We start from the raw sequence: 12,953 nt of genomic DNA, 5'->3' as shown, positions 1-12,953 counted from the left end.
AAAGAGAGGAAGCTGAAAGTAGAAATTAGTCATTGCTTGTAACAAGTTTGCTTCAGTATACTTATGTGATTCAGACATATCAAGTGGTTGCTTAGTTTAAGAGGGGAAAGATCTCTGCTTTTGAATCTTGACTTAAGAGATTTAGCCCTTGCTGAAAGAAGTGTGAAACAGCTGTATGACAGGATGAGACATGACTGCATTTACCTGTCCTGGTTTCATGTATGAGCACAAAGGCACAGACTTTCAGCATGTGGCTGGGAGGCTGAAGCAAAACCAGGAGCACTAGTAAGGGCAGACTTGTTTTGCTCATGAAGCTTGGACAGGCAGCGAGATGCTTACCTTGCCATAACAAACCATGCTCAATGTTTGTCTTTGGACAAAAAGGTTATCAGTGCTACTGTGTGTGCACAAAGTTAAAAGCTGTTCTTTTAAACACTGTTCCAAATTGTCATTTTAAATATACTCTGTAGGTAATGGCAGCTTCACCAGCAGTCAGTGATCTTCACCAGCTAATCCATCTTGTCTACGTGCCAGCCAGCCAGGAAGCAGCACCAGTGACTGAAGCAGTTCTATTTCTTCCTTGCCTGACAGTAAGGGTTTATGGGATGGGAAAACATAAGTAATGATCTTTGCTTTGCATTTCACTTTAACCACAGAGTGTATTCTATTGCTTTGTTCAATCAGATTTTGAAATACCCTAGAGCCAGAAATCCAAGCCTAGCTGGTGGTTACTCCACTGCCTGTTAGAAATGACTATAACTTTTTTTTAATTTCTAGATTTTAAAGACTTTTTGAATTCTTTGCACATTTCATTAAACCTGATTGTCCTCTTCTTTCTCTTGTCACTGTGGTTGAAGACCAATCCCTTTGTAACATAAATATCTCAACTGTATACTTAAGCACCAATATTTAAATCAGAAAATAATAAATCACCCCAAAACATCTCTAAAAGACTCTGAATATGCACACTGCTTTTATATTAACTGTTGATATGTCTCGACTTCCCATTCACATGTCAGAAAGCCATTTCAGTCAGTACTGCTAGTCTGTGAACAGTAGACATTTCTCTAAAGATGGTCTTTCAAGAAATATTAAGTATTAAAAGGTTAAAAACTAAGAAAACAGTAGCAAAAGAGAGAAAAAAAGTTCTCCCATCAGGCCAATTGATTCTAAGGGCAGGGTCACTGAATGTAGCATTATTTCTCCTGGTCATGTTTCTTTCCTACCAGAGCTCCAAAGTAAGCTGACTGTGTAAGCAGGATTGAAATACACAACCCCCTTGTGACTGGAAGCAGTAAAGCATTCTCCACTTGCGGTTTTCTTCAAATGAGCCTGCATGGAATATGTGTTTGAAAACAGTGAAACTCTTTATTAATCAAGTACTTCACTTGCCATGCCAGCATAAAGTTTCATTTATGTCAAAACTCCCTTAAAAATGGTTTGGAGTGGTGTCTTGTACACAGACCTTCAACAGAAGAAATATTTTTGGAATTGTAAATACAATAATCTAGGCAAATATTTGCACCTTTTGAGAAGCTGCTGCAAGATCTTTGACCATTAGTTAGAATTCCAACATTTTAGTTTGGTTTTCTACTGTATGGAAATAAGGAAATTATATAACACTGCATCTAAAATACAGTCAAACAAGTTATCCTAATTATTAGAAGAGGGCTTTTGCTAGCCATATTGTAACAAAGTTGCAATAAATGAGATAACACTCTGGATGTCCCCATAAGATGTTGCATCTAAAAGGAAATCCAGATTTTAGTGCTTGCTCAATGTTATTTTGAGTCTCTAAGGCCTTATCTGGCTGAGAATTCTATCTGAAATGATGGATAACTACACAGATACTGTTAATAAGACTTTTTTCTTGAAATAGAGACCCCTTAACACTGCTGAATTAGCAATATCCATTCACAACACCCCATTTTTCAGAACAAAGGGCCATATAATATATAAGCAGGTGAATCCCATTTTACTATAATTTTTGGTGAATCCGTGGGAGAAGCTGAAGAGAACATAAGTAAATTACCATGCCTATCCAGCACAGGTATACAGACAAGGGAGAAAAGCCTGGAGAAGAAAGGATTTAACATCTTTGTAAACAAAGTTGCATTAAAGAAATGCCTGATTTTATTGCTTCCCATTTTTTTTCCTAACTGGAAACAAGCTGAATCACCCTGTACATTTGGCTGAGTACTAGGATTAGAAATGTTATCAGCCCTATTGACAGATAAATCCAATGGACTGAGTAGCCTGGAATCTGTTCTCAGTAGCATCACCTTCATGCTCAGTGTTTGCAGTGGAATGCGGAACTGCCCTTCCCCATAGGACACCAGAGACTGAAATGTAATTCAGGCAATTTTAAGCACGCTGCTTTTTACCCAAAACACAGCAGCAGTGGGACATGAGTGTTCCCCCTAAGGCATAAAAAGCTTGAGTAGCTGTAGGGAGCTCAGCTCCATGGAGATGGAAAGGTGCAAAAGTGCCTTCAGTTCTCTGTGCACGCATAATTTCATGGTGTCCTCACCTTGTTCTCTGTAAATATTACATTGAAGCACCATGGCTTATATCTTCTGTAAAATACTGTTTAGCTGGCATAAGGACAGCAAAGTACAGCCTTGTGTTATATATATTTACTTGTGTGAGCTGTTTTCTTTTTCCACTGGCTTAAGGAAGACCAGCCAATGCCCATTCACTGACTAGAAAAGACCCACTGATCCTTTGACAGGTACAGCAGAAGTTATTTTTCATCGTGGCATGAATAGTTTGTTTTGTTTTACAAAAAAGCACTTCACACCAAAGCAGAGTCAGGAATTATCATTCTTGCTCTGCTTGTACAGGTGCACTCTCTGAATTAGGCACACAGCCTCCGGTGGGCTCCTAATGGAGTGATGACACTAACACTGCAACAATAGAAGGGGCCTCCAGGGATGCTGGCTCTTGGAGGGAAGTCCAGGTAGGAATGTGCTTTTTAAGAGGGCTACAACTTAAAGCATTCCGTGAAGCTGACAACTCTTTATACTACCTCTGTAGACTTCTCACTGCACAAATAAACACAAGTACAGTAACCCATATCAGAATGAGGGATTTAAATCTCAGTAACTTGTGTGGGAAGAGCTTGCAAGAAGTCAGTTTTCAACACAATTCACCACAAGGTGTGTGCTGAGACATCCAGTCCACAACGCAGATCTTCAGCTCCTGTCCTATATCACTGATTCTTTTGTTGTTTTCATCTATACATCTTTATAGCTATTTACTTATTGAGAAAGGGATCTGGACTCTACACACACACTGTGTGTGTTTATGTGTGTATGTGTTTGAGCAGGGTCAAGTACAGCCATGTGAAAGAAGGAGTCATGGCAAAACTGTTTATTGCGACGTGTGAATGAAAGAGCTGAAGTATAAATAGTTGTGTGAGTGGCAGGGGCAATGGAGCCTGGTTTCCTGCAGAGTTCATGCTGAAGGCTGAGATCCCATGCGGATTCACTGGTGTCTAGCAAACGGCGAGGATAACACTGAGCTGTGTGACTGGGATCAATATGCTCTCTCTTCTATTCAGAAGCTTATTTTAACAAAACTTTCAGGAACTGGAAAGCTTGGAGAAGAGAACCCCTCTGATGTATTTATATGGCTGCTGCATTCAAATGTGTCTAGAAGCAGACCAGCAGCAGCAATGTTTAGGAAACCAAAATAATTTAATATCACAAACTATGATAGCAATAATGAAAATGAAAGCCCTTGTTAGAGTAACTGAAACTACACTGTTCAGTGCTTACCCACATATTTGGGGCTCATTTCTTGTTCACTGTTCTGTTTGTATTGCTGTAGAGCCAGGGGCCACGGCTGCTGCTCAAGCTGATTGTTGCACTGAAATGCCTCTGAAAGGTCGGTTATTATTCATGTCTTCAGCCCATTCAGCAGCCTGTTTAACAAGGTACATCTAATTCAGTGTAACTGTGTGGTCCATTGACTTCTGCAAAGACACCAGCATGCTTGAATTGCAGGCTTGTTTCACTAACTTGCAGAACTGTAGCCTTAAATAAAAAGTACATGCCTGAAGTACATGGATTGTGTCCATTCAACGTACAGGAGCATTTGGAAAAACTTCAGATTTTTAAGTGAACATGAGGATTCCTACTTCTAGGATCAAGCTTTCCACCGGAGATTTTTGCCTCTGCAGAACCCACTTTAGATTTGAAAGTATTGAACAAAAGTTATCACATATTTCTGCTATGGATTTTAGGCAGGTGGATGGTAGTTGCCATTTACTGGTATGACCATGTTCAGGTAGTGTTTCCAAGGTCCTGGTTCTTTGGGGCACATTTTTCCTAGTGTCAGCTACCAGAAAGACCTAGTTACAAAACAGTGCAGAAGATATCAGCATTTTCCTCTGCAGCTTCTACATTGCATTTCCACTAATAATTCAGGCTAGAGGATATAAATAATACCTTATGACAATTTGGTCTCTTCTGCTTTTTATTGCAGCGCCACCTCATTTAGCAGTAAGTACTGTGGGTTGTGTTATTGTGTGTCTTGTGGCACTGAGGCATCTTCCTGAAGAGCAGAGATAGCAAAAGGTAGGTGTAAGTGGGATGTGATAGTCCTCAGTGGGATTTCAACCAAAGTAGATATCTTTATTTCTTATGGGGAAGATGTGTGGATAGGAGATTTTTGTTCCATATGCATCTAGTTCTTGCATTTTTCCCTCTCTTTTTCATCGTTAATGTCCTTAGTTACTGCAGAGAAGATAATTTTATTGACGTAGGTGAATGCCATTACAGTGATGTGTTGAAAACAAGATTTGAGAGGAAGTTGCTCACAGTAGTTTGTAGAAGAATTATTTGAAAGGTTAAAAAAAAGGTTTACAACTAATCAGCACAGCTCAGCAGATCACTGAAGTGCTATTTTGTTTGTCTGAGCTGATGGATGTCTGCAGCTAGCTTACACTTTCACAATGGTTAAGTGTTATGATTTGAAACATGCAGCAGATCCTATTGCTGACAGGGTACGGCTGTTTGTGAGACAGTATGAAAGCAGTGTCACAGGAGAGACTGCTTCAGGGTTATCCAGGATTTTGGCCAGTTGTGGCACCATTTTATGGAGCATTCATGAGCTCCTGTCCTGGAGTAGTTTGCATTCCCTGCGATCAAATGACAATGCAGGGTCTTCAGTCTGTGCCTGCTCTAAGACAGAGAGCATTACCCATTGCTGCTTGGGCTGCACAGCCACCTTAGTGCAAACTGTCCTGGGAGAACAAAGCAGTGAGTGGTCACCACAGTTGCTGCCACTCAGCACTGCAAAAGTTAGAGTGCTTCTGCTAGGATGTCAGTGGAATTTAAATGTCATCTCATAAAAGCCCAGAGGTACCTTTTGAAAGAAAGCAACATGACAACCTTGCTTTTCTGGATCATCCCAAGCTTGGTTCTGTCTAAAATTAACAAGGCTTGTGTTTTTATGTGACTTCTCTCTTGACAGCCCAGATGAGGTATCCCATGAAATGATATCAATATTGTGTTCCTTGATGTTTCACATATCAACTTAAAGTCAGTTATGTGGCTCACGGGGTTTATTTGTTTTAGCTGCGTTTTGTAAATAGTCATAACAGAAACTTCAGTGATGCTCTTTATACTGATCAAGAACTGCAGTGTTTAATCAAGCAAAGCAAATTCTCCATGAGCATCATCAAGTCCCACATGCCTGTACTCATTATGGCATATCAGCAAGTTGCTGGGCCACACTCAGGTGAGGGTGCTCAAGCAGTGTCAATTGTGTTAGCAGCTATGTCACTCCCTGGAGCTTCAAGGACAGATTTCATTTTGAAGGTTCATGGTTACAATGGGTATCCAGAAATATTTTGGGGAGACCAACTCTGCTCCAAAAACCATATTTGGCACTCTGCCTGCCTGTGTTTTACAGGGACAGATGGACAATGTTAGGGATATACTTATATTCCTAATAGCCGTAAATCCCTGAGGAGAATATTTTGATAAAATGGAAAAACTGCAGATTTTATGGAATATTCATATTAATTATATATTTAATATACATACATATACACACAGAGAAAGAGATTAATATAATGTTCCTTGACAGTTAACACTAATAAACAAATAATGGAACACATATAAAGTAGACGTCTTGATTCTCTGAACATTCTTGCAAATATATGTTAACTTTAGATATGTTTTAGAAGACTCTACTGGAGCAAAGTTCCTTCTGCACAAGGCCAAGTCTATTTTTAGGAGAAGAGTTGAAGAATTCCCTGCAGCTGAAAAGGTCCTAAATTTTTTACAATGCAAGTTTGAGGGCCTATGTGTGAGTTATTCAAAGGTGTCTGGGTGATTTTGGATCATATATTCACTGAAAGTCACTGGGAATTTTGCGCCTAAAATGCTTCTGCACTTTTAAAAATTTTACCATAATTCGAACTCTATATTTAAAATTTAGCTGTAGTGCATACTTTGTACAACTGAGATTATGGTGTCACACTTGTTTTCTCTTGATCTTACTGAATATCTTCAAAGATGTCTTTTTAAACTGCTGGTCCTAGAAGCTTGTGCCAAAATCTGAAAATCAGCAAGTTCTCTTTGGCTCAGTCTCCACTAAAAAAGTGCATATGTCATAAGGTAATGGTTTTGATGATGTTAAATTATAGTTGATTCAACATAGCATCCATATGGAATGACTTCCATATCTCTCATCTGTAAGATACAGCAATGGAGAAATATGACAGAGTTCAGCAGAATTGCAGAATTTATAAATCCGAAATCTTAAACCAGGGAAAAGTGCCCTTTTCACACAGGAGTATAATCAGCCACATGACATTATAGTGGTCAAGAGCATAAGAAAATATAAAAAGAGGTTAGAGCATTATGGAAGAGGGGATTATTTGTTACTGCTGTATGCAATGAACCATCTAGAGATTGATGCCCAGTAAGATCCAGGTTTGTTGGAAGCCAGGAAAAGAAATGGTGGAGAAGACTCACACAAATAAGCTCTTAATACTTCTTTCACTCTACGAATTATCAAAATGCAGAGATTAGATGCAGTATAGTAGTCCCTATATGAATATTTATTGTTCCATAGATATTAAAGTGTAACAGAAGTGGAGAAATGCAAACATACACTTCTGATTCATAAATATGAGAAAGATTAAGGTTGTTTAAGATTCTAGTATTATCAATTTCTTTGAGAGCAGAAAGGTCAGACATGTTTCCTTCAGGAGCTCTTGGTCTATAGGAACAGAAAGAATTAACCTGACATTTCTGTGAAAGGTATTTTCCTGAGGTTCACTGTAGTATGACTGCATTATCCCAAGCTCAGCATGACTCAGAGGAAATTTATTCTTCAATCTGTCAAGCTGTGTTTTTAAGTTGAATTGTCCTTCAGCTAACAGCTCCAGAGTCTCCATAATAATAAGGCTTTCCTAACCCTATAGACTTTTTTTATTGTTTAATTCTTAAACCAGTTTTTCCAGCAGCTATGTTTCTTGACCACTGCCATGCTGTGGGACAGGCATGTTTTTGTTACACTAATTGTATTTAAGTTATCACTGCAATATTTTGGGTGCAAGGAAAAAGAAATGTTAGATCTCCAATGCAATACATTTATTTATATCATTATCATTAAGGGATAATTCCCTCAGGAGTCATCACTCAGGAGCTGAGACACAATAGTCACCTCTCTGATCCTGTTAGCAACTTCTGAAAAAAATTTCATGTAGCGACTCAAATTAGGAGGAAATTCATTCTTTCAACCCTAGTGAAATGAAGAAACTTGAAGTTGGAAGTTTTCAAGTGGAGGATGCTGTCACTTTCAACGCTTCCTAGATGAATTGGAACAGTCTTCTGTCCAAGGACCATGATGTTTATTGATCTTAATTCCCTCTTTTTCAGAGATTTTAGATAAGTTTCTCCATCCCAACAGCTTGTCCTCTTTGTAGAGGCATGGGAAGTCCATTCTTGAAGCACTAGGATCACAATATGCCATCCTTGAGTTCCTTAACGGGTGTGCATTTAATTCATTAAGGGCATCTGTTCAATACATTTGAAACAAATCTTCTGGAAACTATTACACATTATAATTACACAGACAATGTTTAAAGAATACGTGTTTGAGAATTGTCTATTTTGAATGAAGTCCAGCCATCACAGAGCATTACAACTCATTTTGAGTCGGGTGTGTCTTTCATCTCCATGAATACACCTTCATGAATTTGCCATTGGCCACACAAACAAACTTCACTTGAATATGAACTCTCTAACTTGAAGTGAATTAATACTATCTTGTGTTGTTATGAAAGGAATGCCTCTTTTGTAGTCATTTGTGCAATTGCTGAATTTTTCAGATACTCCTACGTAAAAACTATACTTTAGTACCTATGTAATCTACACTACAGTGGTTTTCATTGAGAAGAGGGAAATACATGAGATGTTAGCTTTTCTCCTTGGTTCGAGAAATTAAGGCATTTTTTTTTTTCCACTAGACTCTATAATTGATTTATGTATTCCTATTTCTTTATATCCAGGCACAGAGCTTATGAATGGATATACAGAAGGTAGGTGCACTCTGCATGTTTCTCCTTCCAGGCAAAAGATTTCCTTCCGACCTCTCAGACATACCCAAACAGAGTTTAAATGTTGCCTGTGGAGTACATCTGCATGGAACTTTAGATGCGTAATCTGCCTGGCATTCGGTCACCTTAAGTTTTAAAACACTTGGCTCTTAATTTTTTGGCTCAGAAGGAGGGATTTTGATCCCTACACACTTTATAACAGGACTTCAAATATGGTCTAGGGAAAATTAAAATGTTACCCATATATGGAAGAAAGTTGTCAGTCTTGAAGCATGTTCTGGATGGTTGCTTTGCAATGTTCAGGGAAAAGAGCTGGGAGTAGCTCATTTTATAGCTAAAATGAAAAATGTGCGTTTTTTCTAATATGAACAGCCCACTGAAAACATAGCCAAATATTCCTTTTGATAATATTACTTTTCAGTTTATTTCCAGCTGTCTAACACCAAGCATTTAGACAATGATGGCTGTCCTGCAGGAAAATAATTGAATCGATTAAACTTAAATTGAGAATCTTCAGTAGGAAAGAGGTAGCAGAATTTAATACTGTGCATAATGCATTTTTGTTATCTCAAATATACCAAGTCAGAAAAAACCTCCCCCCCTCCATTTTTTAAATATTTTCAAGTAGAAAGAACCTATTTTCTGTTGTTTAACTCAATTTGCAACAGTAATTAAAATATGATCTCTTCTTCTTATGCAGGTATGGACTTAATGGAGACCAAACCATAAGTGACTTGATGGACTGTCTGAGTCAACCTGTCATAGAAAGGTCCTTTTGAATTAGAGTGTTAACACAAACATTTTGAAATGTTAATCTGAATTATGGGTAGGAAGGAACAGCCTGGCTGAATGTTTGAACATATTTGAACTCGTCAGCTTCTGAAAATGCATAATGTGTCCTACTACCTATATGAACATACCTGTATGAAAGTCACTTTCCCCCACCCCTATTATTGCTATTAGGTGGTTTATCAGATTTTATTTGTGCATCAAGTAATACTTTGTTGACTTATTTCTGTTCCAAGAATAAACAAAATTCGTCCTATGGTCAAGAATTTCCAACTGGATAAAGATTGTTAGATGATTTTATTCACAGAAATTGTTGAATATAATTAGATTTCATGCTACAAAAATTACACTCGCTATAGCTGAGCTTTAGATCAGAAACAATCTTTGCCAAATTTGCACTTAAAATTATGCTCCCTTTTTAACAGAGATGTTAATACACCAGACCAATATAAGCAATAAATGACACTGATTAAGAGAAAAGATTAGCAACAGTATAGTTTTGTTGTGGAAGATATTGAAGTTTTTATCCTTATAGCAGTTTAAATAACACACATTAGGAGTACTGCTTTTCAATCTGTTTGTTGATTTTAGTGTTTGTACTGTGCCCATCAGAACAGTGTAAAAAGTGTCTCCAGGGTAAATAAGTGCCTAAAAGCATTTAAGATCCAAACTCAGGAAATGAAAGACCAAACTCCCCCACTGTGATGGAGCCACTTATTTTGGTATGATTTTCTCCAGAAACTACTTGCAATGTGAATAATAAGCCTATGAAAATCAAGGTATTGACACTTCTCAAATATGCTGCAGAAGTGATTTATTTTGTCTTTTTAAAAGGGCCAGTGTGGTCTCTGCCTGTCCCTTGGACCTGGCAGCCTGATGGAAGCAAGGCAGGGGCTCACACAGGGTAGTAGAGGAGGCACCATCCAAAAAGCAATTTTGATCGATGGGGTGAATTCTTAACATTTACCTTTTCATTCCATCTCTCCTAGAAGATTGGCTAATCCTGCATATTCTTAAAACTGAAGTATTTATCATAGAAATCAGGAGTAGTATTTTCAAGGTGAGAAACAACGGAAATTTCATGTGCTTGTTGCATTGAATGTGTATTCAGCCAATAACAAAAATGAGCTTTTCATCATATGAAAAAAAAGTCCTCCACCTTCTTTAATTACAACCCATAATTAACAGCTTCTATCATCTAACATTAGTTGTTACTGAGTGATCAACACTTACTACTCTCTGTTATAATATTTACTTAGTGATGGTAAACATCAAGTTTCATAAATTTTATTCAATTGCATCTTGGATGAATCTGGCACAAAATACTGCAACAAACAAAATCTGGGCTTTCATAAGTTGTGGAGGTTACATCCAAAACTTCTCATTATACCTGGCAGTAGCTTGGCATAGCATAACTAGGACGGCTTTATTGTAGCATTAGGCAAGCTCAGAAATAGTTTGTGGAAGGATGATTTAGAGCTGCTGTCTGAGTGAGATCAGAAAATATATTAATCCTTTACAGAGTGGGGGAAAAAACCCACAAATTTTTATTTTTAAGATCCAAAGAAAAAAAAGCTTAAGTATTAACTCCCCCAACAATGAACCATAAGTCCTTTGAAATTATCCCTTGTGTTATGTTTGCTTGTTATTTTTGTCATGAATCAAGTAATTAAACTACTTCTCATTATGAAAAATCTCAAGGAATTTTCAAATCTCTCTTCAAAAAGTCCAAATTATTACCACACACTTGACTCTTAGCATTTTTTCTTAAAAAAATATTTATATGGACACCACAATATAATCTCCTGATTGCATTTCATGTTTCATGTGAAGAAATTCTTTTGTTAACATCAAATTTTTGGGGATGCCTGATTTTATTGCTTTTCTCTGGACATTTTATTGCTGACCATGCTGTTAGAACTTAGCCAATTCATTTCACTATGCTAGGCACTCAAACAGGAGGTGCTTGCAGTACACAAGCAGCAGGAGGATACAGACATGAGTTTATTTAAAAATGCAGACACATCATATCAGGAAGTCACGTACTCCAAAGTGCTTAATGACTGTGTACACTGGAACATCACAGTATGATTTATCATAGCAGCATGATTCAATGAATTACTTAATGACTTAGAGACAAAGGCTGTAGTTCTGAATCAAAAAACTGCAATTTAATTAATGGAAATTTTCTCAATTTGGGGCCACAGCACTTTTACCTGTGAAAATGAGAAAGAAAAGTATTTCATAGATTTCAACCTTTATATTCAGAAGAGAGTGGAAACTGAAACTATATTCCTTTTGTAAACATTCAGAAAGAAAAACGAATCAGATAACAAAAGGTGTTCAGTCATTAGCTAGAGGGAAAGGACAGATTCATGCTCTTAGGACAGCAAGCTTAATTATTTTCACTCTAATTGAACTGTGTTAATAACTCTGCTTTAAGAAAATTAATTTTTAAGTCCAAATTGTTCTCTTGTAAAAAGCAGTGAACAAATTATTAAAAGGTAGAGCATAAGGTTTTACATATTTCCTCTAGAAACCTCAAATAATAGTAATAAAGATAATGCAGCAAAATTCCTCCAAAGCAGTCTCGTTAACAGAGCAACATTTCCCTCTAGTGGTCACCCACGAGCAGTCAAGTTTTCCCAAATTTCCACGGCAGAATTCCAGCTGTCCCAGACCCCAGACCCGCAGCCCCCAGGCCGGGAGCGCCCAGGACATTTCCCTGGGGCTGCGGGAGGACAGGGCAGGGCTGCAGGGACAGGAGCAGAACTCACAGGAACAGAAACACCTCCTGCCAGAACTGCTGCATGTATCCAGTCTCTATTTTTCATTATACATATATATATATATATATATATCCATAATCAAAGACATACTTTTTCAACTGTTGTTCAAGCCACTGAAAATATTCTGCTTTGAAACATTTTTGAACAGACTAGAAGGGGCAGAGAAGGACATAATCATGTTGTAAGAGGCACTAGGAGCATGAGGAAGCCAAAAACCGAGACAGGCACCTGGAAGTCACAGGTCACGCAATGAAGCCATCTCAGCCCAGCGCAGCCACGGTGGAAATAGCAGCAAGTTCTAATTGTGATGAGCCCATATGGAACGTTTTAGAGGTGTTAAGTTCCTAATTAGAGATACTTGGGCCTCAGCATGCTGTGTTGCACAGATGTACTGCTGCTCTGAGCAAAATTGGAGCTGGGTAATGTGGGCGGTCATGATAAAAAGTGGAATTGATTGAAAACATTTACAAATACCAGACAGCCAGGTCAAGGAGGGGCTGTGCCAAAGTGGGGAGGTTTCTTGTGTCCTTTTAACTTATTTCTCACCAGTTCTCCATTTCATTTAGAAAACTGTTGCACTTCCAAAACTTGGGCCCTATGCAGTGTTCAGAACGCTTAGTTTTATTCAGCTCTGAATTTTAGACTAAGAAGATTTTGATTGAAAATAAGATGTGCTAATTTCTGAGAGCTTTTTGTTCATGAAGTGGTAGCAAATGGTTGGAGAGAGAGTGGAAGAATGTTCATGTTAGCAAAGACACAGATAAATGTTCACACATTCCTCTTCTGATGGGGAAAGG

The 12,953-nt window shown here is 38.0% G+C and overlaps 1 long non-coding RNA gene across 1 annotated transcript; it reads left to right on the top strand.

Moving 5' to 3' along the window:
- Positions 1-3,320: 3,320 nt before the first annotated feature.
- LOC148223886 (uncharacterized) lies at positions 3,321-9,560 on the top strand. Its single transcript, XR_015803548.1, has 3 exons — positions 3,321-4,580; positions 8,531-8,560; positions 9,279-9,560. It is a non-coding gene; the product is annotated as an uncharacterized LOC148223886 (long non-coding RNA).
- The last annotated feature ends 3,393 nt before the right edge of the window (positions 9,561-12,953 follow it).

Source organism: Sturnus vulgaris, chromosome 4 (genome assembly GCF_052056855.1).
Source record: "Sturnus vulgaris isolate bStuVul1 chromosome 4, bStuVul1.hap1, whole genome shotgun sequence".
Lineage (NCBI taxonomy): Eukaryota > Metazoa > Chordata > Aves > Passeriformes > Sturnidae > Sturnus > Sturnus vulgaris.
This window is presented reverse-complemented; position numbering and strand designations above follow the sequence as displayed.